The sequence below is a fragment of the Haliotis cracherodii genome, unplaced genomic scaffold (genome assembly GCF_022045235.1).
Source record: "Haliotis cracherodii isolate W230 unplaced genomic scaffold, xgHalCrac1.p SCAF_12, whole genome shotgun sequence".
NCBI lineage: Eukaryota > Metazoa > Mollusca > Gastropoda > Lepetellida > Haliotidae > Haliotis > Haliotis cracherodii.
Window position 1 is genome coordinate 23,972,600 of NW_027266267.1, and position 15,877 is coordinate 23,988,476.

Below are 15,877 nucleotides of genomic sequence, written 5' to 3' on the forward strand. Positions count from 1 at the left end.
GTTCACGGACACGTGGTTCGCAGACTTGGGATGTAAATAAACCACAACGCTTGTGACAGAACAAGAGGCGTGTACATCGAATGGGAGGACCGCTCGACACAAGACACGCGGATTAATGAGTTGTCCTAACATAGTGAATGTAGGATGAATTCCCCAAATCGGCAGCCTGCTACATTACCAGGGCACAGAAAACAATGGGACGACTGTATACTTTGTGTGCAAGCGAGACATTTTTCTTGTACTATTCCTGAATTTTGCCAATGACGTTGCTGTCAAAGTGGACAGATAATTCTATCACATCAAGAACTTCATTGGCTTTATCAAAACGGAAAAGATCCGGTTCGTGGCCAGGTTCTCTTCTGAGGCTGTTTTGGGGCCAATTCCATGAAATGATAATAACATCATTTTCCATGACTATTTGGTCATGTACAGAGTCATATCATGGATGGATCTTACATCAAGGAAAGAGCAATGCCATCACGTCTGTTTGTGCCAAGGAATGGCATCCACTTACATCGTATTGGAGAGCGCGTTAAAATTATTGCATCATCAACCAGCCTACTTTGGCAGTAGTAATATTAAAAGTGGTGGTAGCATCAGTATCCGTTTTTGTAACACTAGTAGTCGTTGTTGTTATTGTTGTAGTTGTAGCAGTAGCAATGGTGACAGAATAGTAGTAGTAGTAGTAGTAGTAGTAGTAGTAGTAGTAGTAGCAGCAGTAGAAGCAGCAGCAGTATAAGTAGTATATTATAAGTAGTACAAGTGCAAGCAAGTAGTAGCAGTGCTGTCGTAGTAGAAATAACAGTAGGAGTAGTAGTAGTAGTAGTAGTAGCAGCAGTAGAAGCAGCAGCAGTATAAGTAGTATATCATAAGTAGTACCAGTACAAGCAAGTAGTAGCAGTGCTGTCGTAGTAGAAGTAACAGTAGGAGTAGTAGTAGTAGTAGTAGTAGCAGCAGCAGAAGCAGCAGCAGTATAAGTAGTATATTATAAGTAGTACCAGTACAAGCAAGTAGTAGCAGTGCTGTCGTAGTAGAAGTAACAGTAGTAGTAGTAGTAGTAGTAGTAGCAGCGGCAGCAGTAGAAGCAGCAGCAGTATAAGTAGTATATTATAAGTAGTACCAGTACAAGCAAGTAGTAGCAGTGCTGTCGTAGTAGAAGTAACAGTAGGAGTAGTAGTAGTAGTAGTAGCAGCAGTAGAAGCAGCAGCAGTATAAGTAGTATATTATAAGTAGTACCAGTACAAGTAGTAGCAGTACTGTCGTAGTAGAAGTAACAGTAGTAGTAGTAGTAGTAGTAGCAGCAGCAATAGTAGTAGAATTAGTAGTAGTAGTAGTAGCAGCAGCAGTATAAGTAGTATATTATAAGTAGTACCAGTACAAGTAGTAGCAGTGTTGTCGTAGTAGAAGTAACAGTATGAGTAGTAGTAGTAGCAGCAGCAGTAGTAGTAGAAGTAGTAGTAGTAGTAGTAGTAGCAGCAGCAGCAATTGTAGTAGTAGCAGTAGAAGCAGCAGCAGTATAAGTAGTTGTATATGATAATTTGTAGCAGTACTGTCGTAGTAGAAGTAAAAGTAGGAGTAGTAGTAGTAGCAACATCAGCAGCAGCAGCAGTAGTAGTAGTAGTAGTAGTAGTAATAGTAGTAGTAGTAGCAGTAGTAGCAGTATGAATAATTAAAAAATAACAGCTGTTGAAGCAAAAGTATAGTAGAAGTAGTAGTAGTAGTATTTGTAACAGCAGTAGTAGACGGAGTAGTATCAGCAGTAGTAGCAGTAGCAAAAGCACTAGACCCGTGAAGATCCGGGGCAAAATATACGAACCCAATATTTCAAATGTTGGAAACATTTGATGCCGTATTTTTCTATGGCATGAAAAACATTTGGACATTTCAAATTTACAAATGGTTTCCCCCATCTAAAGAAATGTCCATATTTCAAACCCTAGTAAACTTAGAAAGGAGTCGCAAATTTCAGCACCTATTACAATTAAAAGAAATGCTTTGGAAATACGCTATGTTCAAGTATGTAATGGGGTATCAACTGATGCATTCTAGCTTCGAAGTGTCTGTAAATCCGACCAAAGCATTTATGGTGAGATGAAATTGGGTTTACGTCGCGTAAATTATTGCACTTATATAGCGACGTGCATGCACGTGTGTGTGTGTGTGTGTGTGTGTGTGTGTGTGTGTGGCTGCTTGTACTAGTGATGCCGATGTATAGTGCTAGCCCACTGAGATACCATGCCGCAGTTTAACATGAATACCCCACTCAGACACACTATACTGACTCCGAGGCGACCAGTCCTTGTTTTAGCCCCTTAATGCCGACCGCCAGACAGGGTAACAACAAGTGCCATCTTTTATCGTCTTTTGGTATGACGCGGCCGGGGATCGAACCCCGGACCTTCCGCTTTCCGGGCGGACGCTCTACCACTAGACCACGGAGGCGGTTTGTGAGGCGACTAGGATGCGTGAGTGTTTGTGTTCCCGTGTGCACACGTGTTTGTGTGCGTGTGTGTTTGTCCGGGTGTGTGCGTGGGTGTTGATTAATGCCAGTTTAATATTAGCAACCCACTGTGATACCATGCCACAGTTTAACATGGACACCCGACTCAGCTGAGTTTCATCTTTGACTGCTTGTGTCTCACGTTCAGGTATTAATCGTAAAATGTCCTTTCTGATTAGTAGACCGCCTCCGTGGTGTAGTGGTAGAGCGTCCGCCCGGAGAGCGGAAAGTGCGGGGTTCGATCCCCGACCGTGTCAAAAGACGTTAAAAGATGAGTGAGTGAGTGAGTATGGTTTTACGCCGCTTTTAGCAATATTCCAGCAATATCACGGCCGGGACACCAGAAATGGGCTTCACATATTGTACCCATGTCGGGAATCGAACCCGGGTCTTCGGCGTGACGAGCGAACGCTTTAACCACTAGGCTACCCGAACGCCCCGTTAAAAGATGGTACTTGTTGTTATCCTGCCTGGCGCTCGGCATTAAGAGACTAAAACAAGGTCTGGTCTGCTCGGAGTCAGTATACTGTTTCTGAGTGGGGTATTCATGATAAATTGCGGCATGGTATCTCAGTGAGCTAGCATCGGCATCAGTCCGGACTAGTACAAGCAGCCACACAAACAAACACACGTACATGTACGTCGCTATATAAGTGCAATAATCTTGGACGCGACGTTAAACCCCATTTCACCTCACTCACTGCTGATTAGTAAAGCAGTTTATGTCGTCATTCAAATCCTCGTCTCCGTTCTGTGACGGCAAAATGGATAGACGTGTCGGTAGTATTACAAATGTCATTTCTCAAATGAAATGCTTGGAAAATGTTGGCCAGATTTTATTTTATTTCGATATCATACACTTTTAGAACCAAGAAATAATGACGTGATATTTGTAAAACTGTGAAAATACCAAACCCGGAGCATAAGTTATAACCCCTATCGTCCTTCATGCGGTCATAACATCTGTTGTGATTCTTCAATTGCGGTTGTAATGTGTTCCCGATTCATTCATTATTATCACTAGAAACTAATATCTCATACAATTTTGGAAATATCCGAATATCACCAACTCTTTTCAAAGAGTATATACAAAACATACATGTAAAGTGAGGATCATCTTCCCGAGGCAAGTGAGTTAACTGACTATAAAAGTCCAGTTTCCACCCTTGCCGAACTAGGCTGGTATTATGGAGTTACATTTTGGCTGGACTAACGAGTCTATGCATAGTCCAATCAAAATCGCGCACCGAAATCGAAATCCGGTTCGTAAACTGTCGTGCAGATTTCGGTCGATTGCAGGATTTGCAAAGCATGTGCACCGCCAACTCGTTGTCAGCAGATATTTTCAAACTCTTTTCATGTTTTTAATCAAGGTGCTCACGTGATTTGATGCATTTCGCAATGTAAGACCCGTTTTACCACAATACCATTCTTGATTATTGCGCAAGATTACTTACTGGGCGCCCCCATTTTGTGTGAAGCAAAAGCAAGTGATACGAGAGGTGGAATCTGATTGGTCCATAGGAGAGGCTTAGAAGGGACATAACTGGTAATAGCCACTGGTAGCACTACGATCGAGCCCAGTAATTCCAGCCTAGTTCGGCAAGGGTGGAAACTGGACTTTTAAAGTCAGTTAACTCTCTTGCCTCGGGAAGATGAGTGAGGGTTAGCTTGAAGCAGTCTTAAAATAACCAACAGCATTAGAATACAACTCAAAGATTAATTTAAACGGCTGAGCTGTCTTACAAGTATCCTCCAAGCTGGTAAATAATACACAATCTTCATAAACACTGTGTGCGAAAACAGCAGCAGTTGGAAGCAGTAATAAAATCTCTATAAATGCCTCAACTAAACAAGCACTTTAAACCTGTTTTACGTTGACAAACTACTTCTCATGAAGGGTCACAGAATGTGGTTTCTTGATGGACGACAACTATATGAAGTGTCACTGGGTTGTCCATTATTGCAAGTAGGAACCTTGGCACAGTTTTAGATTCACAACCTGCTTGCCAACAAGATTCGTATAAATTCTCGCGTCTTCGTTAACTTCGGGTACTTGTACTGCTGTAAAGAAGCTTGAGGGTTCAGGTCAAAGTTGACCTGCTTGATCACGTGAAGTGTCCCAGACTTGACCTGCACGATGACAGGGGCGGCAATCGTCCCCGTTACCTGGTTACCGCAGTAATCTTCAAAACGGGATCGTAGCATACCAATGATCTGAAAACAACATGATTTTAAAGACAAAAATATATTTAACATAGTGATGAGCGCACACTGTCATCTTTCTTCTGTAGAAGAATCCAAGAGTGCTCTTTTTAATGGCGCCATTAAATAATATGAAATGGTGTTCTGATCAATGAACGTTCAAAAATGCCCATTTTGCCATATTTTCTTCAGCAACCCAGTCTCTGACCCACTCATTTGCGCAAGGACGCTGAAGAGCAGACAATGTCAGACAAAGGGGTAGAAGTGAAACGGGGTTTAACGTCGTGTTTAAGATTATTGCACTTACTTTGCAGGTTTGTGTGTGTGTGTGTGCGTGCGTGCGTGCGTGTGGCCGCTTGAACTAGTCCGGAATTATGCCAGTTACATATACTCCTAGTCCACTCAGATACCATGCCGCAGTTTAACTTGAGTATCCTATTCGGACACACGCCGAGGCAGGGAAACAACAAGTACCATATTTGACAGCATATATTACATATACAGTAAAACACTGTCTGTTCGTAGCATAGAAGACTACATTGAAACAGTTGTTGAGGCTCGGTGAAATGAATACGCATCGTACATCGTAACGTTTGGTTTGTCTGTCATGGAAATACCTCCTCGGAAATAAACATGGAGTACTGGGGACCTGTATATTCTGTCAATGGAAACCCTCCTGGGAAATAAACATGGAGTACTGGGACCTATATATATTGTCCTGGAAACCCTCCTGGGAAAGAAACATGGAATTCTGGCGACCTATATATTATGTCATGGAAACCCTCCTGGGACATAAACATGTAATACTGTGGACCTATTTATTCTGTGATGGAAAACCCTCCTTGGTAATAAACATGGAGTACTGGGGACCTGTATATTCTATCATGGAAACCCTCCTGGGAAATAAACATGGAATTCTGGCGACCTATATATTCTGTCATGGAAACCCTCCTGGGACATAAACATGTAATACTGTGGACCTATTTATTCTGTGATGGAAAACCCTCCTTGGTAATAAACATGGAGTACTGGGGACCTGTATATTCTATCATGGAAACCCTCCTGGGAAATAAACATGGAGTACTGGGGACCTGTATATTCTATCATGGAAACCCTCCTGGGAAAGAAACATGGAATACTGGCGACCTATATATTCCGTCATGGAAACCCTCCTGGGTAATAAACATGGAGTACTGGGGACCTATATATGCTGTCATTGAAATTCTCCTGGGAAATAAACATGTAATACTGTGGACCTATATATTCTGTGATGGAAACCCTCCTGGGTAATAAACATTGAGTACTGGGGACCTATATATTCTGTCATGGAAACCCTCCTGGGAAATAAACATGTAATACTGGGGACCTATATATTCTGTCATGGAAACCCTCCTGGGAAAGAAACATAGAGTACTGGGGACCTATTCTGTGATGGAATACATCCTGGGAAAGAAACATAGAGTTTTGGGGACCTATTCTGTGATGGAAGACATCCTGGGAAAGAAACATAGAGTACTGGGGACCTATTCTGTGATGGAATACATCTTGGGAAAGAAACATGGAGTACTGGGGACCTATTCTGTGATGGAATACATCCTGGGAAAGAAACATGGGGTACTGGGGACCTATTCTTTGATGGAAGACATCCTGGGAAAGAAACATCACGTACTGGGGACCTATATATTCTATCACGGAAATACTTTTGGGAAATTAACATGGAGTACTGGGGACCTATTCTGTCATGGAAATCCCTAATGGTAAAGAAGCATGAGAAACTTGGGACGTGTTCTGTCATGGAAACCTCATGGGAAACAAGCAAGGTGTAAAGGATGACTGTGTGCTCTGACGTCCAGCAGCTGAAACATTGCTTAAAGGTAACTTGAAGCTTCGACAAACCTAATACACTCTCTCACTCACTAAAGCAAGGGCGTACCTTTTCCTTGTCTTCATCTGATAAGATCGTATCATCTTCAAGCTCCAGAAATATATAGTAGCACTGTGAGGGGGACACATCACCTGTATATAAACAAGGTTGGTAAAACTGAATTAATCGTTTCAGATTTGCAGGAGGCATTGTGTTTTACATGAGTGGAAATTCAACGTTTGACACTTCCTGCTTATCTGCTTATTGCGGTTCCAAATGAAATGTCAGGGTATCAAATGCTGTGTTCAATAAATGTGTCAGTATTAATCAACTGCATGGAATTGCAGTGTAAGCAAACGAAATTTAAAGGTTCTGGCCTGCTGTATTTCATCCTGTTGAACGCAAACAGTGCAAAAAGTATAAAAGTGCACTCAAACCTATTCGAATTAATTTGACGTTTACCAAAAGAGGGTGTTTACACGGACTGAATTAGTCGTGGGGGAGTTTTGTCCCTGAGATGGTGGGATCGAATCTTCGATCGTCCTGATAATGTTCGACATCTGCGAGCACTATACCCGTACGAATGGGTTTAATTACATCACTATAGGCTTTCCTCCTACATCAAGCTGACATGCTGTGATTCTAGTTTAGGAACGTTATACCTGTGATTGCGTCTACGTGGTCACTCTCACACGCCATGTAGCTGTATAATGATGTTCCTGACGTCCACGTTCTGGCAGCGTCGTGGACGGCCTCCGAGAACAGGGACTCTGGGTAGTTGCCCAGATAGTCAGACGATCTGTGGGGATAATTTACAGGGTTCCTTGTAATCCAGTGCCAATGGCAAGTTAAAATGGTAAAATGCAAAGACCGAGTTTCTTGTACCTGAAAGGCACACACAAACCTATGTATATTATACAGAGCTAGTTTCTCAAAGGTAATCAAACATTTGAACATAGGGACACGCTTGATGCATTGTCTAATAAAACCTGGGGATTCAGAAATTGACTAAAATGTTAATACTTATCACATTCAGTGGCATACTTTCATATGACAACTGTTCAATATGCAGTGCTTTTTTAAATGACATTCTCCGAGTTTAAGGAGAGTTTTGTATACTTTTTATTCAAAAAGGTACACCTGAACATCTTGAATGTCTTAGATAAAACCTTTTCTATATTCACAAGAAATATCTGCTAAAAAGGATTGACTGCATACTGATCTCCCTGAGATGTATACCACTTAAGCTGAAGTCGACTGCAGAGAGATAATACAATTGGTTATCAAATATTGCAATGCTTTCAGTGAGTGTGCTTAACTGGTCAATAAATAAACACAAACACCCTTGTGACAGTGGTCTGGCATTCATGTACCTCTGGGAGAAGATGTAGTTGGGAGTCGTCCCAGTGAAGCTGCTGACTCGCACGACATCCCCGGTCCTGTATCTGTACAGCCCCATCCATGTCGTCACCACCATCTCGTACTCCCCACCAACCTCCACCTACAGAAGGAGAACATAGGGTATTGTATGGGCTAGATATAGCGGGTAAATATACGGGGGTAAATATACATAGGGTATTATAGGGCCTAGATCTCGCGGGTAAATATACGGGGGTAAATATACATAGGGTATTGTAGGGGCTAGATATAGCAGGTAAATATACGGGGGTAAATATACATAGGGTATTATAGTGGCTAGATATAGGAGGTAAATATACTGAGGTAAATATACATAGGGTATTATAGGGGCTAGATATAGGAGGTAAATATACGGGGGTAAATATACAAAGGGTATTATAGGGGCTAGATATAGAGGTAAATATACGGGGGTAAATATACATAGGGTATTGAAGGGGCTAGATATTGCGGGTTAATATACGGGGGTAAATATGCATAGGGTATTGTAGGGGCTAGATATAGCAGGAAAATATACGGGGGTAAATATATATAGGGTATTGTAGGGGCTAGATAAAGCGGGAAAATATAAGGGGGTAAATATACATAGGGTATTATAGGGGCTAGATATAGGAGGTAAATATACGGGGGTAAATATACAAAGGGTATTATAGGGGCTAGATATAGAGGTAAATATACGGGGGTAAATATACATAGGGTATTGAAGGGGCTAGATATTGCGGGTTAATATACGGGGGTAAATATGCATAGGGTATTGTAGGGGCTAGATATAGCAGGGAAATATACGGGGGTAAATATATATAGGGTATTGTAGGGGCTAGATAAAGCGGGAAAATATAAGGGGGTAAATATACATAGGGTATTATAGGGGCTAGATATAGGAGGCACATATATGGGGCTAAATATACATAGTGTATTATAAGGACTAGATATAAGAGGTAAATATACGGGGGTAAACATATGGATGAATATAGGGTATTACAGGGGGTAAATATAAGGATAATCATGGGTTATGATAGGGGAAGGTATAGGGGGTAAATATACAGGGAAGATAAAGGGGTGAATATGGGGGTGAATATGGGGATGAATAGAGAACAAATACTATTATAGGGAATGAATAAAACGTGGAGAAGATAGGGCTGGTATTTAGGGGTAAGTTTAGGGGGTAAATTGAGGTGAATAGAGGGGTGAATACATAGTAAGTTAATGTAGGCCATAGGAGGTTAATGTAGGCCTAATTATAGGCATGAATAGAGTGATGGATATAAGGGTGAATATAGGTGTGAACTGATGGGTGAATATTGGCGTGAATATATGGGGTACAAATACATGTAAATAGAGGGTGAATATAGATGTACAAATTACAGACACTCAGGAGCCATATCCGAAAGACACAGTTGAGTAAAAGTTTGTTTAATGCCACAGTCAAAACATCCTCAGCTACCCAGTGTCAAATATCCAAGACTTTGTTTTGACTCCGGTTCAAAAGAGATCCGCGAAGATCCGGGGTAGAATAGGTCTTCAGCAAATCATGCTTGCCGTAAAACGCGACTATGCCTGTCGTAAGAGACGACTAACGGGATCCGGTGGTCAGACACGCCGACTTGGTTAATGCATGTCATAGATCCCAATTGCGAGGATCGATGCTTATGATGTCAATCACTGAATTGTCTGGTCCAGAATCGATTATTTACAGACCGCCGTCATATAGCTGGAATATTGCTGAGTTCGGCGTTAAACAACAAACCTATCAACCGACTCGAATGACACGACGATAAAAAAGCCGTTATATAAATTAAATGTTTTTTTCATGGTTTGCCACGTTGTCTTATCACCATTACTTGACTTGACTTTTACGTGCCATCATTTTTCGATAGTGAATGATTCCAAAATACATTTGGACTGTTACTTTTGTGATTTCGTAATCAACTCTCTAATTTGTAGGATAAAATGTCGTTCTGGTGTGACCTGTAATGGTTGTCCTCAGATCTTTGTGCACGGGTTGTCAAGGCCAAGGCCTGCCCCCCCCCCCCCCCCCCCCCCCCCCCCCCTCGAATTTGCCGGCTGTAGATAACTGACGAATATGCAAAAGTAAGTAGAAGATCAGGTAGTCCCAGTGTGCATCCTTTCCCACAGCGCGGATCGTTGATCTTGCCATCAACCACGTACCTTGTCCAGATTTAATCTTGTATAAACTCGTCATCTCTGTGGTGAGATAGAATGGTGTCCCAAGCATTTTATTGCTTGTCGTAAAAGGCTACTAAATTGGGCAACCCGTTTGCTTTGTGTTGTGCCCCTGTATCATTGGAAGAAGGGATTCTTGTGGTTGAGGGCAACGGAGCCAGTGGTCACGCCATGCCCTGATCATCGAAAACATTCATCCCTAAATTATTTTCAATATTTCTCCTATCAATGAATGTTAATAATTGAAATTTATCGTGTATGACTTGCCTAGAGTCCTATGTCTGAAGGCGGTGGCTCATGGGCTAATCCAGTAAGACGGACCTCCGAAATCTGTGGTTCTTGGGAATCATGTTATGGGTCAAACCAACCTTACATTTTATTCTTTTAGTTTTCATAGCTGTTCTTGTCTCTTTTTCTGGAGTGTATCACCCTTGTTGCATTATCCATGTTGACACTTGATGGCGGGTGGGCCGCAGAGGTGCCGAATACTATTCTTACGCCATGTCTCAATACAATACACGTTGTTCATCAAAGACAAATAAACACAGACATGTGGACGTACTTTCTTCTGATGAGGAGTCCCTCTTTCGATAAAAGATTCCTGGCCACGATAAATAGTCATTGCTACTGCTGATGGAACTCCATTAGAGCTTATTAATCCGTTCGCTATCTCCAGGGGCATCAAAGGTGCCTGTGGAGATGTGAAGGATGTCACACGCCTGCGGGCTGGTTCCCTACTTGTAGAAAGTGCAAAGAGGCAGCAATCTGTCAATCTGTTTGGTTTACAACAGTTTGCTGATACTCTGATTGTTGTCTCTGCATAAGACACTAAATTCGTGCAGAGGCATTGTCAGATACCTACCTTGGACATCAGCAACGAACTACCAAAGTCACCTGTCTATTTCGAGCCAAACTAGCATGTCCTAGGTCAAGGATGACCAGTTTATCCTTGATGTGTATGGTGGCTTAGCTTTAATTGCTGGCGATCTCAAGCTCTTTTTTATCATGTATGTATGTATAGTGACTATTTATTATTGTTACATGCTAGTTTAAAAAAAATCTGTGATTTTAGAATTATTTTACTGTTCTTTGTTGACAGATTTTTATATAATCCACATATATTTATAATTAATGTATAACTTCTTATAGACACAATATATCGGAAATACAGCACATGGGGCCTTAGATATTAACTCACCTACTACATTCGTTACATGTAATATTGTTGACTATCATACTCAATCAAACAGAGAAACAAAGACACAGTCACTCGCCCTTCTTGCTCACAACATCAAACATGAGATTACCTCATGAGCCAGAACGGTCGTCGGATCCTCCCTGTCTATGCAGTCTTTAGGTATGAACTCATAGAAGTTCAGACACGGCAGGATTGTGTATTCAGTCTTTGTCTGATCCTCCACGTGCAGGTTCAGACCGTACAGACTCTCAGACGAGATATGGACGCCGGAGGATGCCGGCACCCCACCTAGGAAGTTCTTCTTCAGAAGCTCAGTCTGTAAAGATAGAATGAAAGACAAATAAAGGTACCCACAAAAATAAGTACTCATGATACCAGGGATCGTGGTTTGATGAAAATAATGATGATTAAAGGAAGGCATCGAGAGAAACTGTAAGTCTGAAAGACCTAAAGTAAAATGTGACCAGAACTCGTCACAGAGCTATAATTTCCAGTTGGATTTGTGAGTAGAAAATGATTTAAGGCAAAGAAAAGCACTATAATGTAAGAATGCCTCTTTATAGATTGAGCAGTGATGAGGAAAAGGGTTTGATGACCACCATTAAATTATGAATCAAATTCCACCCCGAACTCTAATAAACTGTAAAATCTCTTGGGCATCAAGTTGATGGCTTCTTGTAGTTTCCAGATTTTGAAGTCTTTGAGACTGGTGGTGAGGGCTGTGACTCTCTCCCACTAGATACTGTGGCTTGTGTTGTCACGGATGTGGTCTGATAGAGCTGATTTAGAGTCATCTTTGGAGACTGAGCTTTGATGTTCTTTTATTCGGGTTTTGAGGGATTATTTTTTCTCCTATGTAAGCTTGACCACAACTGCAAGGAATTTGGTACACTGCTCCTGATTGTTCTAGCTCGTGGCTGGATGGTGGTTTCCCTGTGGCTTTAATTGTGTCCTGAGTGGTATGCCTTCTCTTGAAAACTGCAACGTGGTGCGACATTGAGTCCTGAATGACTTATGAAGCCTCACATGGTGTATAAGATTTCATTTGTCAGGATGATCTTGCACAAAGCGATCTACTGTAAGACACATCTTAAGTAAGTCTATTTATTGTACAATGACAGTCTTTTGGGGTGGGGGTGCCCTGCAGTCTACGTTTCACCCAACACGCCCTAAAGCCGGGTTTGATTCCCCACATGTGGCCATACCATTTTAACCCATAACCTGACGACCAACAATATAACAAACATCAATATCATTTTAATAAATATCCTACGTATTTTCTACATATTCCACTGTATACTTATTTCAGCTTTTATTTGTTACTTTGTTGTTTTTATGTCGCACTCAGCATTATTCCAGCTATATGATGGCAGTCTGTAAACAATCCAATGATTGACATTGTGAGCATCGATCAACGAAATTGGGTAAGATGACATGCATGAACCAAGTCAGCGACCCTTAGGACCATTAGGTCACTTTTAAGACAAGAATGGGTTAGCGAAGACCTTTTCTAGCCCGGATCTGCACAGGTCTGCTGGCTAATAATGAAACAAACACAAGCATTGGTTATTTAGTGGTGATGTATTTGATACGGGTATCACAAGGTACATGGGTGTCGCATTTTCGGCGACTGTTTTCAATTGCATACATTCTTTTGCCTGGCAGTTTTTGGTCCGATGCTGAGGGTGTAGACATTGGAGAATGACAGTGACAAATTGATAGTAAACAGATTAGAGTTGAGGTGGTGCCGCAGTACCGAACATATTCTAATAATATACTTACTGCAAACGAGTAACAGCCAGTTCCTGGAGCGTGGAGGGCTGCAAAGTTCGGCCACACACGTGGACAGAAGTTAGAAGTTCCTTTACGGAATATGTTCCGAAGCTCATCGGCTCTTTCCGGATTTGAGGTCAAGGACGTCTGCAATTTCTGTTTCACGCCAGGGTCAAGTTGAATAGCTTCGTTTATTGTTCCAGATTCTATATCATCACACAATTGTTTCCAGTACTTCTGAATTGTTTTAAAGAAGATTAAAGCAAGCGGGGTTGAGATAGAACTGAAGAGTGTCACATTCTTTTCCTTTAGGCCAAATAAGGAATGAAGGTACATGACCTTCTCCTCGTTTCCCATGGTGTACACTTCCGTTGGAGACGCAGAGAATGGACATATAAAATATGCCGATCAACTTCCGGCTCCCATGGGAACTCCTAGATCTGACTTGGTGATGGGCGGTTTAACACGAATGTCATGCCACAACTGTAACTTTGACATGTGTCGAAACCGGAACAGTGTGGTGCGGAGATAGGCGAAATACATCCAACTGACCTTACCGAAGAACTTCAGGTCCTTTGGATGTCTCTTAATCTTTCCTGAGGTTGTTCCAGACGAAAGGACGATGTATTGAGGAGCTCCCGGAAACATGACATCACGCTCCCCTTCAATAACACGAGACACGTAAGACTCATAGTGTGTGTAGGTGGTTATTGGGTGCGTAGCGAGGAATTCTTCTACTGTCTTTATGGCATTGAATTTGAAATCTTTACCATACGCCACCTCTGCTCTTTGTTTGAGAATGTCTCGCAGGAGGTCATCCTGTGTGGTCTTCACGTCCTGCATAGGAGCCAGAATCTTTCTCTTGAGATGGTAATGTTGGATGAGGAGCTTCTTGAAGCTGACGTATTGTTGGAGCATGGTACTCCATTTGTGAGAGCGCAGGGGCTCAGATCTGTATATGTCTCCAGCTACCAGTGAGGCCAACATGAAGACAATCCCGACCAATCAAAGAAACAGAGACACAGAGTGTTGAGTCACACTCCACTTTAAAGGTAGACATCAACCTTCCGCTCCAAGCGCTGCTTAGTAATGGGACTTACAACATCAAGCTATGACGCATAACTCTTTACTGACAGTTACAGCTCTGGTGTCATATCCCGGAGAGGGATTCAAGTATTATTGCGTAATAATTATGTCACGCGTTACTTTGGTCTTTCTGTCCCTGAAGGACGCGGGTAGTTGCTCACTCTTTCAGCCACTGGTTAATGGATCAGGCCACCGTTATATGACTGGGATTTTGTTGATTTTGGCGTTAAATGACATTACCCACTCTGACTTGTACGTAATTCCACGTGGTTTCAGATATGATTCGAGTTATCAGCCAACCCTAATTTTAAAATCGCCAACAAAGTAAGCATATAAACCGGAAGGAATATGTGAATGAGTGATTGAGTGAGTTTGGTTTAAAACCGTCTTGTATGCTATTTCACTTATATAACGGGATGCCAGCTTAATGTAGGAGGAAAGCTCAAACTGCTGCAGGGTGCATATGTTTATCCATGATCACAGTATGGCGCCAACATACACATTATCGTAGTCACGCGTTTAATTTACAACGGATCCTGTCAGCTAAGGTAGGCAACTCTGCATGGATAAAATAGAGTGTCTGAAACACGTATCATATAAATCTCAATAAGGCTTCACTCACCTATGATCTGGGCAATGGCATTCTGCGACGATGATCTGAACGTGAGATACAAGCCAAGCACTCCAAGATGAAACCCGACAATCAGAACCAGCAATGGGCTCACCCTGGGGATAGAAGGAAGCACCCTGGGTGATAGAAGGAAGCACCCCGGGGGATACCGGGTTAGAACAGATCCAACCTTTGTACGAGACGACTTGATGGCTCATTGCGTGTCATCGTAACCCACTTAATCAAACAGTTAATCGAACTCTTCATGGGTAACAAACCCGGGTGGTCAAGGCTAAGGAACTTACCCCGTACCAGATTGTCTGGTCCAGGCTCGATTATTTACAGACTGCCATGATCATGTAGCTTGAATATTGCTTAGTGCGACGGTTTACAACAAACACATGCACACACACACACTTCCCTGTGAACCACTCATAAAATTAGTAACAGAGAGCACGATTCATATAAGGTCAACAACTATTTTAATTATTAATATAATGACATCCTACCTTGAATCGAAAAGGACCATTATTCCCGTGTGTGCCATGTAGCTGGGGTAGAGGATACTGATGGGAATTGGGAGGCAGCAGGGGTACATCTCATCCCCGCGACGTCATGTCATTGGTTAACAGCAAGAGCGCATATGCTCCCATGTTTCATGGTGTGCACATTTTTAATATAAAACTATGCAGTTCTGGTTGAATCGTAATCTTTTGAAAGTTTCTTCTCAGGCCCTGCATTTTGGGGAAATTATTAGACCGTTAACGATGTCGTCAGGTAAGTTAGCTATCAATGTCTGTTGTGTTATGTCTAGGATGCGTCTCATATAAATCTTATAAAAGACTGTCTGTTCTTTATGATAATGGTTTCTTAAATTCGAATATGTTCTGAAACACATTTCAAACTGAGAACAAAAAATAACTCGGGGAATGTATTGTGAGTCCAGACAGTCTTCACTTGTGTGTATTGAGTCTTCACTTGTGTGTATGGCGTCTTCACTTGTGTGTATGGAGTCTTCACTTGTGTGTATAGAGTCTTCAT

At 41.9% G+C, this 15,877-nt stretch overlaps 1 pseudogene; it reads right to left on the reverse strand.

The window, feature by feature from the left end:
- Positions 1-3,334: 3,334 nt before the first annotated feature.
- On the reverse strand, positions 3,335-15,491 carry LOC139458281 (uncharacterized; annotated as a pseudogene).
- Between the last annotated feature and the right edge of the window lie 386 nt (positions 15,492-15,877).